The sequence below is a fragment of the Canis lupus genome, chromosome 1, assembly GCF_003254725.2.
Source record: "Canis lupus dingo isolate Sandy chromosome 1, ASM325472v2, whole genome shotgun sequence".
Lineage (NCBI taxonomy): Eukaryota > Metazoa > Chordata > Mammalia > Carnivora > Canidae > Canis > Canis lupus.
Window position 1 is genome coordinate 19,322,177 of NC_064243.1, and position 21,692 is coordinate 19,343,868.

Sequence of the window (21,692 nt, forward strand, 5' to 3'; positions counted from 1 at the left end):
GAAAGGCTGACAAATTTAGCCATTCAGCATGGCATTTAAAAATGGATATAGAAACGTTTTTAATGTACTCTTTCAAATGTCATGACAGCTGTCCAAATTTGTAATTTTAAAATATATTTTATGTTATCACATACATTTGCTATACACTCTATCAAATATATGACTAATATGTGAAAACAAATATGTTTGCCACCCGGCTGACTCATGCTCCTTGGGATGCAGGAGACTCCTTGAAGAATAAACAAAAAGCCCCTTGTGGCTGGGAAGAGGGACCCCAAAGCTAACAGTTTTTCTCTAGGGGATTTGTTCAGGGTTCAGCTTTTGTTTCTCCTTGGGATGGAAGGCATATATCATACGAGTTCTGCAGAGTCATTAGGCCCAAGAAAGGGAGACGTGTCTTATTTTCAGGACCTGGGGATAGTTCTTTCAATCATTCATTCATGCGTGCAGCCATTCCTTCATCTGTTCATTCACTCAGTGAGTGTTTGTAGAATACCTACTATGGGACACTGTAATGTTTGATGTTGTAGGGGATAAATACGTGAACAAAAATTCTGGTTTTGTCTTGTTTGTTTGTTTGTTTGAAGGAGCTGTATTTGTTTCCTTGGGCTGCCATAACAAAGTACCACAGATGGGTGGCTTAAACAACAGAAATTTGTTGTCTCACGGTCCTGGAGGCTAAAAATCTGATGGTGTCAAGCCCGGTTGTTTCCTTTTGAGGGCTTTGAAGGAAGGCTCCGGTCCAGGCCTCGCTCCTCGGCTTGTAGATGCCCATCTCCTTCCTGTGTCTTCGTGTCATCTCACCTCTGTGTGTGTCTGTGTCCAAATTATCTCTTCTTATAAGGGCACAAGTGATACTGGATTAGGGCCCATCCTACTGACTTCCTTTTACCCAAATTACATCTGTAAAGGCCCTATCTTCAAATGTGCTCACATTCTGAGGTAATGGGGATTAGGACTTCAACATGAAATTTTTGCGTGGGAGGAGGCGGCTGCTTCCGGAAGTTTGAGTGCTTCTATTCTCATTGGTTCCGCTACTTTTACTAGCAAAGGGGTTCTTTTACTGTTGTTAACGGCCTGATTACTAAACTGGGCTGGCCTAGATAATATTAAAAGGTAGTAAGGTGACAATAAACAGAACTTGATTCTGCAGACATGAAATTTTAGTAACTGGACATAAAACTGAGGATATAGGTAAAAGGGGCTAGATTTCAGATGCACTGTGTGTAACCTGAAGGGCCAGTTTGTGGCCAGGAGTGGGAACAAAAGGTCTCCATGGTTTTTTCCTGAAGGATCAGATGCATGAAATATGGGTGAATAGAGAGCAGAGAGCTGGTCCAGATAAGTAAGCCAGAGAGGAAAGTTCTGGAGAGTTGAAATCTGAATAATGCAAAGGCTGTCACCTGACCCTATCAGTCTTCCTGAGTAAAGACAAAGGGAGAAAGAACCAAAAAGGGGAGAAAGATCCAGCACTAACATGGAGTTTGAAGGACACGTGTCATGAGACACAGCACTGTTAAAAGGACCTGGGTGACATCCTTGGACAAGTTCGTGCTGGAGCCCAGAGAGAAAGCAGTATGGGGACCAGCCCTGTGACACAACTGTGAGATAGAAGATCATCTTCATTATACTCTTTCTCCAACCCTTTTCCCTCCTTGGTCTTTCTCTTCAGCGTCTTCCTTATTTCTCTTTTCCAGCATCTAAGCTGGCACGGTGTAAAATGAGAGCTGAGAAAAACCTTAATCTCTCAACAGCGTGCGCATTGTGTTATGAAACTCCCACAGGCAGAAGTGCTCCTAAATGCAAAGGAATAAGTGATAGGCACCGAAGGTCATGGGTTTTTCTATGGGTGCCTTTCTAGCACACTCTAAATCACACCACTGATTCCATGATTCCACCTTCATTTAGGTGCAAGCCGGTTCTGGCCCCCTTCTTCCCAGCAGCATTTCTTGAACTTTCATGCTTAAGCTCATCACTTGGGGACGTTGTTAAAATGCAGATTGTGATGTAGAGGGTCCGAGGTGGGCCCAGGCTGGTTCACCCTTCATGTAGCAAGGGCCTGTGGGATGACAGCCCATGGAGATACAGTGGAAATGTCACTCTGTCCTTCGGGAGCTCTGGGCTCGGTGGGATTCCCAGGTTAAGAGGAGAAGATGCTTCTCTTGGCTACTGCCGTCACCTTAACTTCCACTAGCCCCTGTGTTCATTAGTAAGGGTTAGCGAGAGAAGAAAAATAACAATAGTGTTCTTAATTGGATCTCTGAGAGAGATACTGCATTTCTACTGATTAAGGCAATTAAAGGTGCAGACGCTGCTGCTCAAAAGCTGACATCTTCAGGTGTCTCATAACAAAAATTAATACCACTGCTAGCTGTGCCACCTAGTCATGCTGTAAAGTAAATTAATTACTGCAACCAAACTAATAATAACGGTGCAGGCAGAGTTGTAGCAATCTTGTGGCTTACCATTGGAGACTGAGCAGGGACTTTTGCCTCTCTGCTACCCATGAGCGCAACCCAGCAATTGCTGACTGTAACATTTCTATTGTATGGTTTATGCTAAATATGCATATCTTAATTGCATTAGTCAAAATAATTAGCTAATATATTTTTGCATAATGACGAGGTAAGCAAATATCACCATAGCTCAGTGGTTCTTGCATGAGTAAATTTGGAAAATTAATAGACTCCCAATTTCCTAATTATCTGTCTTTTATTCCATGCTCAAACAAAGAAATGCTACTGCACACTCCTGGGCATCGTGTAATTTAGTTTGCACCTTGAAAATTTAAAGCACCTGTGTTTGTTTTCTCCCCCTTTTGCAGGAAAGTGATATAAAGAAAACTACAGCTCCTTCCTTTTATCACCCTTAAATTGAAATGTAAAGGAAACAGTGGATCAATACATTTTAATTTTTATATGGCAGTGGGGCCTCGAGTTACGAGGCATTTTTAATGCATTGCAAAGTTATTATAAAGTTGAAACAATTGTCAAAATTATTTCCAAAGTGACAGTGCAGAGCAGGTGCCTGAGCTCCAGGTGCATGGTGGCATTTCTTCATACTGTCCTTCCCCTGGCTACCAACCGGGGGAAGGTAGCCAACCTTCCTACCAACCTACCTACCAACCTTCTCATTTGTATCTCTGATGACTTTCCAGTTCAACTTAGCTCTTTCTCATGTATTCACACCTACATGGCAATGGTACCTTTCTTGCTACTGGACATAACAGTCTCCATGGGGGACAGTGCGGTTGGAGAGGAAAGCTCACTGTTTTGATTAAAATGCTCAGTGGCTGAGGTGGGCACTTGACGGGATGAGCACTGGGTGTTATTCTATATGTTGGCAAATTGAACACCAATAAAAAATTAATTTATAAAAAAATAAATTAAAAAAAATAAAATGCTCAGTGGACCACAGCATTAGATGGATTCCTTTGGGTTCTGTCTAATTTCTTTGGGCTTATGATTATAAACAAGAGTAGTCTGCTGAGTTACCCTACAGAGCATCCTAATTTAGCAGAACCTGGCCATTTCTGCCAAAGGGGCCAGCTCTTCCTCACTATTTATGAGAGAGTATAGCCTTAGTATGCTAATCTAATGCATAAGGAAAACAGAAATCTGTCCAAGAGGACATTTGGGCAATACGCTAATATCCTCTAAAGAGCTTAAAAGCACTCTTGCCTATGTCTTCCAGTGGTAAGTTTCAATCCACCACTTAAAAGGAAGAATGTTCGAGAGCCTGAAGCCCACCACATCTGGACAAAACCCTCACGCCAAGCTCTAAGGCACCAGTCTCATGATAGGCAAGTCCTGTAGGGGAGAAAGCAGCTGGGTAAGGATCTCCTTTAAGTTTCAGATGAGTCTAGATTTCTGATGGGTTAAGGGAAAGCAATCTGCAACCTAATAAGAGAGGAGATCTTCACTGATGTCACTTTGCTGCTCAACAAGCTCTGATTGGATCAATTCCCCTGACGGTGCAGAGCTTATCAGAATTCTAGCCTTGAGACCCACCTCTTGGACTGCCTGTCAGCAAACCTTGTGCAGGAATCGAGAGTAGGTAGTGGGCTGTAGGTTGTAACATCCTCAGGTATTGTACTCCCTCCCATGTTCACATGCAAATCGCCAGGAATTATAAAGGAAGTGTATGTAAAATTTGTTTTAATTTGTACATGTGAATGTAACATAACAGGCTTTAATTAAGATGAAGAAAGAGATGAAGGCATGCTAAAAGGTATTGAGGAGGCCATGAAAACATAACATCCAATTTTATAGAACAAGAGCTGGTACAAGAGGAACAAACTCAAAAGCCAAGCTCGCAGCACACATCTTGGCCACTTAGGAAAGGCTGTTCACTGTCCCCCATGCACCACATTACCATAAGGACAGTTGAACACAGAGGGCAAAAGGAGAGAGAGCTAGGATTGAAGGCCTAGGAGAATCACTAATGGGAGAAACAAGGGCCACAGATGAATATTCTGAGAAAAAAAAAAAAAAAACAACCCAAGTTCTCATGCTAGAAAACGTAGTGAGAGAAAAGTAATTAGAAGTTAGACTAGAGGATGGAAGAACTTCACCAAACCTGGACGTAGCCAGTGCGCAGATGGAAACAAAATGGGAAAGAGAGGATGAGAACTTGAGGGATGAAGGGAGGCCCAATCCTCAGTCTACATGGTTCAGCTTCTCATTGCCTCTGGTCCCAGGAGGGGCCATGCTTGCATCTGAGTTATGGAGAGCGTTTGATCCAGGCTAGAAGTCAAGGATGAAAGAAATGGAACATATTTCCCAGTCTTTCCTTAACACTCCAGAGTCCCCAGGGGAGACACCTTCTTGCATTCTAATCAGGCATTTCTAGGAGCCCCTCAAGGAATAAGAAAACTTCCCTTATGTGATGGCAGGGCTCAGAGCAGGAGGTGGGGGCCCTGGCAGATCAGGCTACAGAGGGAACAGGGGCCAGGTCACACTCTTTCAATATGATCTGAGGGGTTTGAACTGAATCCTGGGGATCACTGACAGCCAGTAAAGGGCTGAAAAACAGTATGAACCATAAGATCAGCAAATCTTGGCATAAGCCATCAGTTACTGGGTAGCTAGCCTTCATGTGGAGGGTACAAGGATGTGGAAAGCATATTCTTTTTCAAAGATCTAGTATCTTTGAGTTATATGAATAACTAAATTATTTTTTAAAAATCCCCAATACTAGATTAATAATAGAGAAGACATGTCTCAGGAAAAGTAGGATATAATTAACATGCAGATCCCGGCTACTCAAAGTAAAGTCCATAGACAAACAGCATGGAACTTGTTAAAAGCAGAAACTCAGGCCCCACCTCATACTTACTTGACTCAGAATTTGAAAAATAACAAGATTTCCAGGTGATCTACCCAAAGTAGTGGCCAAAAAGACTTGCAAAAATATTAGGCACAAAGCCTTCAGTGGAGAACAAAGATTTTATGAAGGAAGAGTAACATTTTGTTCATAGGGATTGGTTTCATTGGAGTCTGGGACTTACAGCATAAAGGCATAGGACAGGTCCCCTACAAAAATATAGAGCCGATACAATATAATAACTGTTAGGTTCTCCAGGCACTCACCCTGGAAAAACAGAATCTTGGGAAAGGTGGAGGAGGACCCTGCATTTCCTGAGAAAGGGGACTTGTATTAAAATTTGGGCAGGCTTGTTTCTTGCACACTTGGGTTGGAGAAATAGTTCCTACTTGCTGCATGACTCAGCTGAATGGAGTAAGCTTTTGAAAGGCAGAATGGTAGCAGATAAGGGAAATGGAGGCACCTCTTCCATGTTGCATACTCAAGTGATTTTCCAAAAATACAAGTCAACTAGAAGCTTTCTAGATTAACCAAATCTAGAATCTTAATTAAAATCAATGTCTACCAAACCATGAAACAAACCAAACGTCCTAGTAGACCTTTCCTGGCCTTATATGGACAGACTGTTGCCAACCTTTCTATTCTCCTGTATCTCAGTCCTCACCCCCCTGACCCACCTATCACAGCAAGACCACATGGAAACGTTATGTTGGGTTCTCACCCTCTGCTCACCTTTTTCTTCTTCACCCAGTGACTGATCACACAGTTCCTCCTACTTACAACAGTCCTTGTCACTTCATTTTGTATGTACTTTGGTAAATCCTACTCAGGCTTTGAACCGTAGCTCACACTTTACATCTCCTTTAGGGCAAAATTAGGCACAGTGTTCTCAATTGTCCCATGGTGCTCATACATTGCTCCATTCTATAATAGTTATTGTGTGTGCTTCATGCTAGACTCTCGGTTCCTTGGTGCAGATAACATATCTTATTCTTGTATTTCCACTCCTATCATTGCATGCAGACATAATAGATGCTTAATAAATACAAATTTAATGAAAACAATGAATAAGTGAACGTATGAATAAATGAATAATGAATGAATGCAGTCAGATTACAGAGGGCCTTGAGTGCCGGGCTGGGGTAATTGGAATTCATTCTGCAGCTGTTGGAAGGAAAATGTGGTGGTAGGGTGTGGGTAAGATGCACTGATTCAACTCACATGTTAAAAAGCAAAATTAGAAAAAAAAAAAAAAGTAAAAGAAAACACATGCATAGAGAGGAAAAAAGGAAATTCAGTGAGAAAAACAGCAATGAAAATCTGCAAACTCATTTTGTAATAAAAATGTCTCATCTCCGCATCTGGAGAATCAGGCACTTACAGATGACAGGAAGGTGACATACTCTCTCTTTTGTACACCCCTTGGCAGGATCTCCAAAAATCTCAGTCACTGGCAGAAAATTCATGAAGTCAGAGCACCTTACACTCCAGATTACCCACTCTTGTGTGCCCTGATGATTTACGGGTGTGATTTCAGACTGCTGTGCGTTTCCTCGGTAATTTCCCAGATGATTCTCACTCAGGTTATCAGACACAGGGAGTGCAGGCCAAAGGAGGTGCGATGGTGGGGGTTGCTTAACAAAAAGTGCGCGCTGGCTCCTGTGCTGGCACCTGTGGGACACTTGCTCATGGGACAGGCCTTTTCTTTTGTGGTCGTGTGGCCAGGCCCTTTGAATTACTTTTGTTTCTTTTGTTCATCGATGTCACAGAGATCTGGGGGGGGGGGGGGCAGAAAATGTACACATTGCATAGACTTCAAGTTGCCCTGGTTCTACTTTGAGCCAGTCTTCAAAGTATTTATTACAAGACAATTATTAGAGTAAGGAATAAAGTTAGGGTCTTTCATGATCAAATCCAAACTTTGAGAAGCATGCTGTGAATTTGGCAAAGGAGTTCTACGTGGGGGAATCTTGGAGAGTTCTCACGGCAGCATTCCTCATACAGGGCCTCGGTTCCCGCTGCAGCTTAGCCTGGATGTGGGACTCTGAATTCAGGTCCCAATTTTTTTTCAGATTGTTATACTGGGCTGTTAAACAGCTGCTGTGTTTAACCACAGATGTGGGTGCATTTTATGGATGCGATTCCTGTGTGTATGTGCGTGTGTGCCAATAAACAAATATGTATATATTTAAAACCAATATTGACACAGTGTTAAGACTGAAATCTTTGCAGTCAAATCAGGAAATTCCAAAGCTACACGTCCTCTAAGAGTATCCTTTTAGTCCCTCACACATCCTGCGTGTTGTACCCCAGCCACTTAACTCCAAAAATATGTGGGGATAGATGACCCCAGGTCTACACAGGCCAAGGTACGGTAATTTTATGAATTATCTGCTTGTGAGGTAGTTTAATTTTACATCTTAGCTTCATGAAACACATTGAACTTCGATTTAGAAAGCTAGAAATGAAGGACTCAGGAAAGATGTTTTCTTTTATAAGTCAAAAAAGAGACATGCCTAGTTTTATTCTCTGGTTAATAATCTTTATCCAAATGGAAACTAAAACAGCAGAGGGAATGTTCTTCATCTTAGGTTCAACACTCATTGTTTCAACCTTCTACACTCAAAAATAGGAAACCATTTTTCTTCAAAATTGGCTTTCATTCCCTTCCTTAATGAGGACTACAATCTTGCCAAATTTGAAGTTCACAGCTTCAGTCATTTTTGAATTGCAGAAGCACAGATAAAACATTTTGATATTTTTTTATGATGGAAAATATGCAATTTTCCCTGTCTAGGTGTATGGTAATATTCTCAGATATATCACATCTAAGTTTAGATTCGAATGAGTTCTCTGGTGTCTAAAGTGCCGGGTAACTAACATAAAGTGGCTTTTGTTTTATTACTGTATGTTGGCTAACCTTCCATTTGGTTCCCTTTTATGGCCATTATCTGGTTGGAGTGGCTTGTCAACAGGCATTGATGGGCCTAGAGACATGTTCTAGGAGTTGGGTAACTGACTCTCAAGTTGGTTCCCCCCTCATTCTCACTTCTTAATCTTACTGCTTGTTATGTTTCTGCCTTCTTTTTTCCTGCTTCCAAAATCTTCTGAGAGTTGCCAGATAATAAGAGACAAATTGTGCAAATTGAATGTCAGGAAGTGGTGCATTAGTAAGTGAGCTTTTTGCCATCAATGGTACAGCCGATTCCTTCTCTCTAAGCCAAATACTTCTCCAAATTGGATTAGGCTTGATGAATTTCTTTTTTTTTTTTTTTAAGTTAAAGTATGACAGCTGCTTATTTTCATTTCTGTTCATCTGGTGAAACCAGAAGGGGCCCAAAGAAGTCATTAATGTCCACTGTGTGAGGGCTCTAGGAAATGCGTTGAGGGTAGAATGCATGAACAGTATTGTTCACCATATGTAGACTAGAAACATCCTTATGTTCAGGGTCCATGGGTAAGAGAGGGAGTGTGTTATAATTAACTGTATAGTACATATGGTGGACTAGAAAGTTTACTCCTTGGAGACTAGTTTAGTTATAAAATCAAACAAACAATGAAAACAGAGTCAATTAACAATGGCTCTATCAAATGTTGTTGTGGACTGCATATCGATTGTGTGAAAGACCTTGGGGTCAGAAAGCACAGGCATATTCTGACCCTGGGCCCCCACTCTTCTAGACAAGGTGAAACAGGTTGTATCAGATGAAGTTAACAGACCTAGTTCATAAGAGGGTGGCGCTGAGAGAGAGGGAGAGAGATGAGCTTTATCTGCCACTAATCCCCCTTACATGGCTCCGCCAAGGACTACTAGAAAGTCTGTAAGTGAGTCCTTCCCTCAGAGACCATGGTCATATGAGGGCCATTTGTCAATATTGCACTCTGTCCAACTGTGAGATCACCACAAACTGGGTTAGGACTCCGTAACCTGCTGCCCTGTGGCTCCATTTCCAGGGACTAAGTAGTTGTAAGTCTTGCTGACTGAATCTTTGATGGAAAAAGATAGGTCCGATTGGTAGCTTATGCTATGCAGGACAGTGAATATTTTAAGATTGATTAATCTGACCTTCCTCAAATCTAGACAAGCCTCTATGCTTCTAAATCATGTTCTTTTGCCAAGACAAAAGGCAGGGGGTGCCAGACCCTGCAACTTCAACAGGGAATTTGGTTTCGTAGAGCAGTTGAGTAAGATGGCCTTTGATCATGCTCTTTTGCATCTGATGCCTTCCAGACATTTCTTGAGAAAATGTTGACAACCTTGAGGACTCCATATATGTTAATAGTTGTATTTACAAAATGCAGGCTTTTCTTTTACTCTGATTGTGCTCATAGTCACATCTGATTACATCATTAGCTTGCTCAGAAGTTTTCAGTGGCTCCTGTGGCCCTTAGGATACAATCAAAACTCTTAACAAACTAATACAACCCTTCTTTCTCTAACAATTGTTTTTTAATCATATCTCTATTACACCTAACTTGAACTCAAGACACTAAGACTTACTGATGTTTTTAGTTCCTAAAGATTCTTGAAGGCCTTCCTTGACTTTTCCCATCATCCTTCACCTTCCCACTCCCATCTTTTGAATTTGGTTAGATGTCCCTGGCATGTCATTGTACAGACTTGAGTAGTTTTTTGCACTTCTACTATAAGATTTACTACATTTCTTATATTTGCTTAGTTGTCTGCCTCCCCAGCTAGACAAAAATAATCTCTATGAGATTAGAAATTGCTGTGTATACATTCTTCCCTTTTGGAGTCCTTTACCCAACACAATGTTTAGCACATAGTAGGCAATCAATGGACATTTGTTAAGTGTTTGAATCAATCATTTCTATTTTAGATACAAAGATTAAATGAGCATTTCTGTGTATTAGCCTAGTACTTTCTTCTTTTTTTAAAAATATTTTAACTCTAATAAATTTATCTCCTTGCTAATCTATCTTAACTTTGCCCCGCTTTGAACTCCCTTATTCCTAAAGGTTGCAAAAAGCCTTGAGTCCAAATCATTAAAGCTATCACCTAAAAAAGGCATGAAATAAAAGTTTCTTGGTGCCCTATAGGACATTGTCTTGGGTCCCAAGTTCTAGGGCTGCTTTGCAAGTAAATCCTGGTTCTAACAAAACTATTGGAGCACTTGAGTCTTTTAAACTGGTACTAGGATGTGCCTGCTTTAACTAAAATTCTATTGTATAATGAACATGGTTAACTTCTGGTGCATAATGATATGTGCCTCTGACAGATTGGTAGGCAGGAGCACACACTCTGAGACACTCTATCTTGATCAATGTATGATGAAGTAGAGAAATTCAATAGGAAGGGCATAGAATCTTGAGGCTTATCCCAAACTAGCCCTTTCAAAAAGCATAGGCAGCTACTGTGCCTTCAGAAGGTTTTACTGTTACCCAACCATAATGCCTAAAATGCTTACCACTAGAGTCCTCTTAGATTTTCATTATTGCATTGAATAAATGCCTTTTTACAGTAGAAACAGATTAGCCCAATAAATCCATTCTTGTGAATTGGTTTAGTCTAGATCAAGTAGGCTACCTCTTAGAGGAGAGAGTATACGACTTTGAAGAAATAAAATTGCAACAATAAATATCTGTCACCAAAAAGGAGAGATGGTAGGAACCCAAGAAAATGTTAAGCTTGTAAGGATATTATTTGGATGGAGGCCAGAAGCTGGGGGATGGGGTGGCAAGAGGGACAGGATCTGGGCAACCACCAGGTGCTGTGTATTTGTGTGTGTGTGTGTGTGTGTGTGTGTGTGTGTGCGTGTTTAAATCCTGGGGTCCCAAGAACAATAAAGAAGGTGCCTCCAAAAAGCTTTACCTCTTAGATTTTGTTCAGGTCCATCTTGTCTATGCTTCTCTAAGACAAGATGTGGGAGGGGCAAGACATAACTGTGATTCAGTTTCTCTAGCTGCCTGCTTGCTATTGAGTAAAGATCAGATGGTTATAAACTCTCAGGATAGATTGTGAGCATCATCTGGTTAACCTCGCATTCTTTGACATGTCTGCCAAAAGATCTCACACAAATATCAGAGATTTCTCTGTGTCTGTGGAGCACATGTTTACTTGTTACCACTAAATTGAAACTAGTAATGTCCTTCTGATTTCTTTGCTTGCTTTTAAAACAGAGAAAAAAACTGAATTTCTGGACCACATTTGTCAAGTTTCCCCTTCTTCCTCTCTCTGTCCCAGTAGCTGCAGTATTTTTCCTATGATAGATGTATGAAGCATGCACAATTTCCAGGTGAAGAGAATCCAGGGGAAAAATTGGACAGAAGACTGGCTAATGACCAGAGTGGATTTAACCCATATTTGAAGTCTCACTTTCAGTAACTGGCGAGGGTGATACTTCTGGAGCGTATGAACCAGCTGGTATTAGCAAAAGTGTGAAGATCTGCTGATGGAGGAGGGGGCAGGGAAGGTTTGTGGGTGTGTTTCAAAGTCTGTTGGATGCAACTGGTTTAATTTCCTTTGTTCATCTGCTTCAGTGTTTGCAGTGATTTGAGAGGGTCGTTTTCTCCCCCCTCCAACACATTTGGTGAAGTCTGCTGATACTGTGTCACTCATTAGGCTGTCAGCAGTAGTAAATGTTGTACATTCCATTTACATCAGGAAATTTTCTCTTAAAGAACAATACAAATTACAGAGTCTGGTTTCAACCAGGGTTCATGCTATGAGAAAAGGAGAAGTAGGGACAAAGAGAGTCAAGAGCAGGGGAAAAAAAAAGAAACCTGGAAAAAGAGAGACAGAGAGACCTGAGAAAGAGTCAGCGAGAGATAGAGGAAGAGAGAGAGAGAGAGAAAGAGAGAAAGGGGGCAGAGAGAGAAATAGAGATACCCAGAGAAGACAGACACACTAAGAGATAGAGAGCCAGAGCCAGACATAAAGATGGATGGAAGAGCATATTATATATATGATAGAGAGAATCAGAGAGACAAGGGGGAGTAGGGAGGGAGAGATAGGAAGGGCAAATAGAGTCAGAGGGACTGGAGAAGAAGAGAAAAAGAAGAGAAGCAAATAAGTAGGAGGAGGAGAGAAAGGAAAAGAATATTCCATGAAGATCCAGTCTTATACCCTGAACCCACCATGATGTTTTGATGTTAGGAATGACCTATATGTGCACAAGATTTTCCTACCAAACTGAATCTAGGAAGAAGTGAGGAGAAAGAGACTACAACCAACTCAAAAAGTCCTCAGTGCAATTGTATTCATCAAGGCAAGAAGGCGAGGGAGAAAAGTGATTTTAAAAAAAACAAAAACAAAAAAACACTTCACCAAACTCTCTGAAAAAGTTGATAAGCAAGTCGATCTTGTTTTATGCAACAATTTCTCTACTGAACAATTGTCAGGAGAGTGAATTTCACATTTTATATTCAGATTTCCCACAGTTGCATCAGTGGGAAAAATTTCCTCTGGAAGAAATTCAAGACCTCTTTTTAAGAACTCATCTGTGTTGTGTCTGGCTCATGTAGGCACTGTTTGGACACTGTGAGGTACCCAAGTTGTGGGTATGTTCGAGTGGAGGCAGTTTTGGTTACAGGGGAGTGAAATCCATTCAAGGGAACCAAGTAATGAGAGTCATCCTAGTTCTAATCTGCTGCTGGTATCAGATAGAGCTACCCTTGTTGAGCTCTTGCTATGGGTCAGGAACAATGGCAAGCCCTTTACATGTATTGTCTCATTAGAGCCCTCTGAAGTAGCTGTATTTGACAGATGAGGAATAGAGATGCAGAGAAGTGAAGTGATTCACCAAAATCACCCAGAGTTCTCTGGAGTCTGATGTCAAGCAGCAAGGTTGCACTTCATCTGATACTGTGCTTCATCTGATACAGATAATAATAGCTCTGAAAAGACATATATATATCTCATGGAGAACAAACTGATCATTTTCTCTCCAAGGCAGTTAGTTCTAAAGAAAGGAGTCAATATCTGTCAGCTTCTCCTTATTGTTCCCAGGGCTTAGAGTAGTGTCGTAGCTATTAGAAAGATACCATCATACATTCACTCTGATATCATATAGAAAAATCCAAGTATCTTGGAAGACTGGTCAGTCTATATGTTTTATCCAAATGGGCTTAAGGTAATGAGTTACTTCGTATCTGAGCTGGCCAATGAGGCTGGCAGGAGAGAAGCCCTTGGCTAAAATGACTGAGGAATCGGATTTCAATGTTCAAAGCTGGAACTTGACAGCATTTCCCAAAGTGTGCCCTGTTGTTCAAGAGATTCTGTCAACAAAATATTACATAAAGAAAAGTTTCCAGGATCAGAGATGTTTGATAAGTATTGGGTCAATCACATTTTGGTAGGTCTCTTTAATGAAGAATTTCTTGTGAGGGACACCTGGGTGGCTCAGTAGTTGAGCATCTGCCTTTGGCTTAGGTCATGATCCCCTTGGGACATGATTCTGGGGTCCCAAGATCGAGTCCCATAGTGGGCTCCCTGTATGGAGCCTGCTTCTCCTTCTGCCTATATCTCTGCCTCTCTCTCTCTGTGTCTCTCATGAATAAATAAATAAAATCTTTTAAAAAATTTCTTGTTAGAGACCATGTATATCTACATTTATGTCATTCCAATAGGATTGTTCTTGCCCTTTCATACCATCTACCCAAAGCCATGCATTCTACAACTTTTCTTTTTTTTAAATATTATTTATTTATTTATTCATGAGAGATGAGAGATGAGAGATGAGAGATGAGAGAGAGAGAGAGAGAGAGAGAGAGACAGGCAGAGAGAGAAGCAGGCTGCATGCAGGGAGCCTGATGTAGGACTCGATCCCATAACTCCAGGATCCCGCTCTGGGCCAAAGGCAGGTGCTCAACCGCTGAGTCACCCAGGTATCCTGAACTTTTCTGAGAAGGTTTATTTTGTACTCATCACACACTGCCTGGTTTGTTGTTTAATATTTGATGAATCCATGTTTTACTTGCCTCCTCCCTTCCCCCCCCCCCCCACCTAGATTTTGAGTTCTTTGCTACTGGGGACTTAAACTTGCTTGTTTAAATCTAGAACGGTGTGATGTAGGTAACAGATACTCAGTAAATATTTATTCGTTGACACATCCACATGTGAAAAAGTGATGGGTCTTAGTTTGGTTTTCCCCCAAGTAGCTCCTGAGACAACAATTCAGGTACAAGTTTTTTCTCAGGGAGGTGATCGCCGGAAGCCCAGACAGAGTGGGCGATTGAGACAGGGTGAGGAAAGGCAATAAAAGTTACATTAATGATGGGATCACAGCTGTGGCCCACTGAGGCCTAAGACTACTGGGGACTCTGGCAGACTGTAGTGCACACATCAGGGTTGTATCACTGTGGTGGGATGAATCTGGATTAATTTCTACCAACTTGATTGAGGATTGGTCCTGGGGTGTTAACACCTCTGTAACTTCCGGCCTGTAAGACAGAATGGATGGAAAACCTTTTAGGCAGAGAGGCTCAGGAGGCTATCAGAATGCACCAGGCCACACTCTGGGAATGTTGGCAGAGTGTTAGTGACGACCTGTCACATTATCTAAGAACAGCGTTATTTAACTGGCCTCCCCCATTCCCAGCAGTTGAATGATAAGTACTCATTCGGCCTTGTACCAATAAATGAACAGGGTTCTTTTGTTTTGTTTTGTTGTTGTTTTGTGCCCAGGCTAACAATTGACTTAGGCTTTTCTGGCTTTTAGGAACCCTTTACTGCATTTCTCCCTCCTACCTCAATGAAAAATTATCCTATCAGCAATATCACGATGTGATTTCTTTATCAAAAGATCCTTAAGAATTATTTCAGAAAGAACTGATTCTTCAGTAAGTATCTTTTTTCGTGTAGGTCATTTATATTTCATTATTGTCATGTTATGGTCTCTCTGCCTATGAAAAGGCCTGTAGTAAAACCAACTTTGCCTTAGCCCATGTTTCATTTGTTATTTTATTTACTGTTCTGAAGAAGATCATAGTTGGTTAAGGTGCTTGATAAATGAACACATGGAGATATAAGCAAACATATGCATGGGACCCTGCCCAACTCTTCAGCTGGCCCGAATGCCTCATGCTAACAGCAGGAGATGACAGTTTCCATCAGCGATGTCATAACCACCCTCAGCATAACTAGCTCCTAGGGGAAGTCTGCTTGATTTTTAATACTGGTTGTGCTTCTCCCAGTGGCCAAGCCCCAGAGCTTCATGTTTTATCACCTCCTCCCATAGTGACCAGAGCTGATTCGCTTGTTTCATGCTGCCTTGACCGGTGCTTTGAGTAGGAATTCACCTCTCCTAGCTCTGCAAACATTTTGTGGCAGTTCTCTTATGCCTCTTGGCACTTATGAATTTGTCCTTCTTAGACTTAAAAATTCCTGGAGGCCCCAGCCTGTGTGTCACTCTTCACCTTTCCTTTTCCCAGAGCACTCGGTACCGTGCCTGCCATATATAGGCATGAACTGACCTGGAATATGGACAAAGAAAATCTTCTCTTGTCTCTTTTCTTTATTGACTACAGAATTGGAAGGCAGAGTGCCCGGATGTCTTCGTGGGCTTTCAGGAGTATCACAGCACCTCTACACCAGACACAAGTCATTTTCACTATTCAAGGGCATCAATGTTTAAAGAAGCTTTTTGCAAAAAGAAGTTTTTTAAAAAAAGTAACCAGAGAGGGGGTAGTACCGTAATTGCTACCCATTATATTAGTTTTAACAATAGGACATTGCCATTGTTAAGGTCACATGTGGTGTTTGTTATCTAATGGCTTAATACGAATTAGTAGATATAGGGGCATGATAAGAAATCGGACATGGTAGTTGTGATGTGGAAAGAGGAAAGCAAAGAATACTATTGAAAGGGGTTTTTAGGTAGGGGCATCAGGCAATGATGTTAATTGGAGGAAGGGGAGTAACAATGATGAGTGGTACATTACCAACTGAGTCCCCCTGAGCCCTATAAAGTTGCCCGATGCCACTTCTATCACAGCAGACCAGTGCCTCCAAAAGTTTGCTACATTATATTATGTGAGGTCAGCCCTTCTTTCTTTCTGTGTTTGTTTCTTAGTATGCATACCTCAGGAGCGTGAAGCCATGGAGAGTGGTTCTTCTCAAACAGAGACCGTATCTATAAGCCCTTACTCATCACAGATAATTTTTGGCCCAAACTAAATGCTTTTCACCCATGAATTTTTGCTAGTTGGCATCATAAGCCAAAACCAAAATCAGATTAACAATACCCGCTCCTACACTCTCTATTCACACATGGGAATACCTTGAGTCATCGTCAAGATAAAAGGTCCCAAACTCTGCGGTCAATTTTTAAAAATGAGAAGTGTAGCCAGAGCCACAGGCTCAACTGGTCCAGTGAGTCAAAATCCAACTGGCTGAGGCTTTAACTTTCTATCATATTAATGTACAATAATGCCTGGAGATCTTGCTATAACCCATACTCCGTGTGGCTCTTAGATATTCGAGGGCACGTTAAAATGAGATCCTGCTGAGCAAAAGAAGAGGTGTCAGCATTTATGTTAGGAACCAATAAAGGGTGCATCCACTTAATGAGGTGGGACGGGAAGAGGAAGATGTGGGAATTATACGTTTTAAACAGGGCAAGGAAGAAATAGCCCTTTTTTTGTATCCTAGGAAGGTGTAACCCCCCAAGATGGAATCTATAAATCAAGATATTTTAATGTTTCCTCTGGAAACTTGCTCTTTCAGAAGACCATCAAGGAATTTTCATGAACTTGTCTATTCTCCCTCACACCTACATTGACAAGTGAAACTTTCCTATTCTATCATAAGCAAGACACAGAAAATGGAGGTGTTAAGGGCCATCTGGTAATTCAGTAACACATATATTGATGTATGTGTGTTACACTTAAAGGCACAGTATAGTAGATCAGCAAAAGACGACGACTTCTAGATTCAGCTCTGACACTAACGAGGCGATGAGAACCTGGATAAATTCCTTAACTTTTGGAGTTTGGATTTCTCACCTGTAAAATAACTGCATTGGACTTGACGATCTCTATTGGAAGGGCTATCCAGTTGCGCTGTTCCGTGACTCTGGATTAAGTTACTGGTGCTGGACATAGATTTCTTTTCATCTTCAGAAAGTATCATTGTTTAATCTATCTATGGTCACCTTGTGAATAAAGGCAAACATTTACAAGGAAACTATTAACCGAGAAATAATCAAATATTTATTCTCTTTGGCTTCCTGTGTTCCTTATTTTCCCCTCCACTGCTATTCAAAACACGTGGAAGTGAATCAGTTAGGATGTAGGAGTCCTCATACCTTAAAGCCACCTGTATTTTATTTTATGAGAAGAAGGAAGGGACGATAAGGGGAAAATACATAGACATGGCATAAAAGAACAAAAAGACCAGATTGTTGTGCTGCGGGAAGGGAGCCATGGTTCTTGGAGCTTCAATAAAGACTTTTGGAGGAAAATGTCCCTAAAGGAAGCTTCTTCCCCTTAGAATACCTAGATTAGTGTTAATTTTTTCCCGTTGTCTTCGTATTCCTTCTCTACATTATATCAGAATTGATTCAGAGAAAGGACTGCACCCAGGGTACAAAATAAACATCTCCAGGAGAGGTGGGGAGGACGGGCAGAGGCAGGAAGGAGATGAAGGAAAATCAATTGCTCGGTGCTGACAACTTCTTCTTGTAATAACAGAACTCTGTCACATTGCATTAGCGGCACTTTGCAATTGTATGTGTTTTTGCTAACAGGCTGTAAAAGTGTAATCATATGAGCACTGAATACATTGTATTAGTGGGAATGATTCAAGGGGATGTGCGCTTTATTACACCAGTATGGTGCATAATGTGTTGCTTACTGAAGTGAGACTTATCATTTTAGTAAAAGAATATTTATTATTTATATGTTTGTTTGTTGTGGCATTGGTGCCTTCCAGGGAAAGCTGCACATTTCTGTTGGGGGAAGATTTTCTCCCACTCATCTTCCTCTCCCCACTTTGTATATCCGAGCAGCGTGACCCTGAAATTGGGATGAAAAAAATCACTTGGAGTACCAAATTCCCCACCACCGGAGAAAGCAATGGCTCTGCTTGGGTTTCCAAACAGCATTTGTAAAGCTAATGGGATTGTTGCTGTGAAGCATCTATTGCAAGGAAAGTTGAAGGAACAAAAGGGGAGGAATTGCACATGTGTGTGAGAGCGACTGTGGGTTGGAGAGATACACCCCAAAGGATGTGCTGAGAAAGGCGCAACTAGAATTAGAGACAGTGTGGAAAGGGGCATGCAAGATCCTTGAGGATGGATTTCTTGGCTTTAGGAAAGTTTGTAGGAATTTAACTATTTCTACCCAGTGCTGGAATGCATTTGGGACCTTACTAGATAGAGCCTTTTTTGACTATTTAGTTCTGAGCTCTTGGAACACTGATTGTCCTATGGCTCATTGGACATTGACTATACAATGGTGTGTGTGTGTGTGTGTGTGTGCACACGCTCAGGCATGCCTCCTCAGTGACATTGTTGGTCCTGAGCACAGACAGAGATTGTGCCTTAGACAGCCCCTCCCCTGCTAACACAGCACAGTTGTCCTGGGGTGCTCAACGAGCAGCTCTTCCTTGGCTGACCTCATCCCAAATTGACATCTGGATCTGTGTCTCTATTTGTTTGCTATGGCTGCCGTAACAAAGTACCACAAATTTGGTGATTTAAACAACAGAAATCTATTGTCTCCTGGTTCTGGAGGCTAGCAATCTGTTCATTGGCCATGCTGGTTCCTTCTGAGGACTGCCCCATGCCCTTTCCCTAGCTTCTGTGGTTTGTTGGCGATCTTTGGTGCTCTTAAGTTTTTAGGAGTATCACCCTATTCTCTACATTCATCTTCACGTGACATCCTCCCTTTGTATGTGTCTGCAAATTTCCCCTTTTTATAACAACACCAGTCATGCTGGGTTAGGAGCCCACCCTGCTCAGGTACGACTTCACAGCAAATACCAGCTAACTACATTTTCAAATAAGGCACATTCTAAGGTACTGGAGGTTAGGACTAAGACATATGGATATTGAGGAGGACACAGCTGAACTCATAACAGACCCCGCCCCTGAGAATTGTCTATACTGCACAATTTGGTATTGGTATGAATTCCCTCTAAAGCTGACGATGTCCATCAACTGAAAACTGCCTCTGCAGTTAGGAGTACCAGGCAACACTACCACTCACCATGTGGCGAGTGTGGTTCCACGCGCTTTAAATGCATTAATTTATTTAATACTAACAACATCATTATGAGGTAGGTGCTATTACTATCCTCATTTTACAGATGAGGAAATTGAGGCACAGAGGGATTAAGCAAATGGTCCCAAACGACACAACAGTTTCAGGTTTCAAACCTACACAGCTTGGCTCATAAATAGCTGCACTTAACCATGGATTTTTATAGCGTCTCTTAATGAGACAGAGCTTGGATGGCTTCTTATGTAACTGTTTCCTCTCCTTATATAATATTTATATTTATTTTTTTCTGACTAGGGCTTTTTAATACAACAAAACAATGTAATAAAGGACTTTTAGACTTTAAGTCAAATGATGCAAATGAGATGCATATTTTCTTTCTCTAGCCTTGAAATGGATCTCTCACTGAAGACTCCCTAGGAAGCTGCTCTGGGACTTGGGCATGGTTCAGTGGCAGGGGAAGTGAAGTTGGGTGTGGCTAGGGTAGGATGGTGTTGGCTAGAACTCCAAATTACAGTTCCTCATAGTAATGTGCTGATTTTGAGCTATATTTGGGCTTGCATCCATTGAAATGAGTCTGGTCTGGTGGACAAAGAATGTCAGCAGGTAACTTCAGGCTGGGGAGGCATTTGGAGGCAGGGTAATAAGTGGATCTTGGTTCCTGTGGTTAATGAATTAAGGCAGGAGTCCTTCTAGTGGTAGACGCTATGGACTTAGGGGTCTAGCTCCTAGGGGCAGAGGCCTGGCGAGGATGGCCGAGGGGAATTAACCTCTATCGAGCACCTATTGGACCTTCAAAAAAAAAAAAAAAAACAAACAAACAGTGAGAATTTATTATTATTTCCATTTCAAAGCTCAGGCTTAGTTGTCACCCAACCTTTCTTTGTACTCACAGCTAGCAAAGGAAGGACCTGGAATTTAAACCCAACTCTGTCCAATCCAAAAGCGTGGACTCGTCCACTGCATTACTTTATCCAACAGGTTTACACAGGGGGAGGTAAGTGGAGCTGAGGATGTAGGATGCAGGTCCTCAGCGTCTATCAATGAGTGGGGATGGGGGGAAGAAAGGAGCTGATACCGTTCGTGCAGATGGAACTTTCATGTGCACACTTGCTAATGCATTGACCACTTAGGTGTGTTGGCCAGCTAACTGAAATGATGGACATAAGTGGGGTCTAAGTGAGGATCAAGTCAGAATTGTCCTAAAAGGAGGGTGCCTTTCTAAACTTGAAGTCTATTTAAAAGCTTCCACATTGACCTCTATTTTTATTTAATAGTTTTATTTCTGGTTGATACTAATAAACTCATCCTGGAAATAAATAGCAGATCAAGTCCACAAAAAGTCACCCTGGTTTTCTCCTTATGTGTTTCCAGCACATGCTTCATTTCCGCAGGAATCCAGATGTGGGACTCTTATGGTCTGATTGCCGAGCAGGGGGATCAGGAGCATGGATCGTGTGTCCTGCAGAAAGACAATGCCGGCATTCAAAAATGTTCACCACGGAAATATTTTTGATGATGTTGACCGTGAGCACTTCATCGGGCTCCTCTGCTGACTTTTCAGTGCATTAATCCCGAGTTCTTCAGGCCCCATGGGGTGTTATCGTTTGCTTTTTTAAAAAATTAAAAATGGATTATACCTTGCCTTGATTTATGCTTTTTGTGTGGCTTCATATTCAATTATACTGAACTCCATTTGTGTGGCAGCACCATGTGCGGTATAAAGTCACTCTTGGTTCAGTGATGCTTCTACCACCATTCTTGCTAATCAAGCAGTAGGTACGTATTGTATACCTACCTATTCTGTGATAGGTTCTGTGGGTGAAGCAGAAGCACAGTAACCAAGGTCCTAACCTCACGTCTTATATTCTTACCAGGAGTAAAAAGTCATTGATATATGTGAAAGTGGAATACCAGTGGGAGAAGTGAGCAATAGTTCCACGGAATAGTTCTAGAGAGGTTGACAAAGTAGTAATGAATGGTGCAAACATCTGCGCTAGGAACTCAGAGAAGGGGGTCTTATGGTGAGTGGTGCTGTCCTGGGAAGACACCAGCCGGCAGGTGGAGTAGAGAAAGACTGTATTCCTCACGTTCAAGTGTCCCCCTGGAGCATTTTGACCTGAGGTTAGTATGGAGAAACACGTTAGGACAGTTGTTTTTACTATCCCTTCAGCTTTTTATGAATT

General features: G+C 41.6%; 1 long non-coding RNA gene across 1 annotated transcript in view; it reads left to right on the top strand.

Annotated features, from left to right (window-relative positions):
* LOC125755424 (uncharacterized) overlaps positions 1-21,097 on the top strand; it is a 41,604-nt gene extending 20,507 nt beyond the window's left edge. Inside the window, exon 3 of the long non-coding RNA XR_007411962.1 lies at positions 20,881-21,097. This is a non-coding gene — a long non-coding RNA (uncharacterized LOC125755424). The remainder of the gene's footprint in view (positions 1-20,880) is intronic.
* Positions 21,098-21,692: the final 595 nt, after the last annotated feature.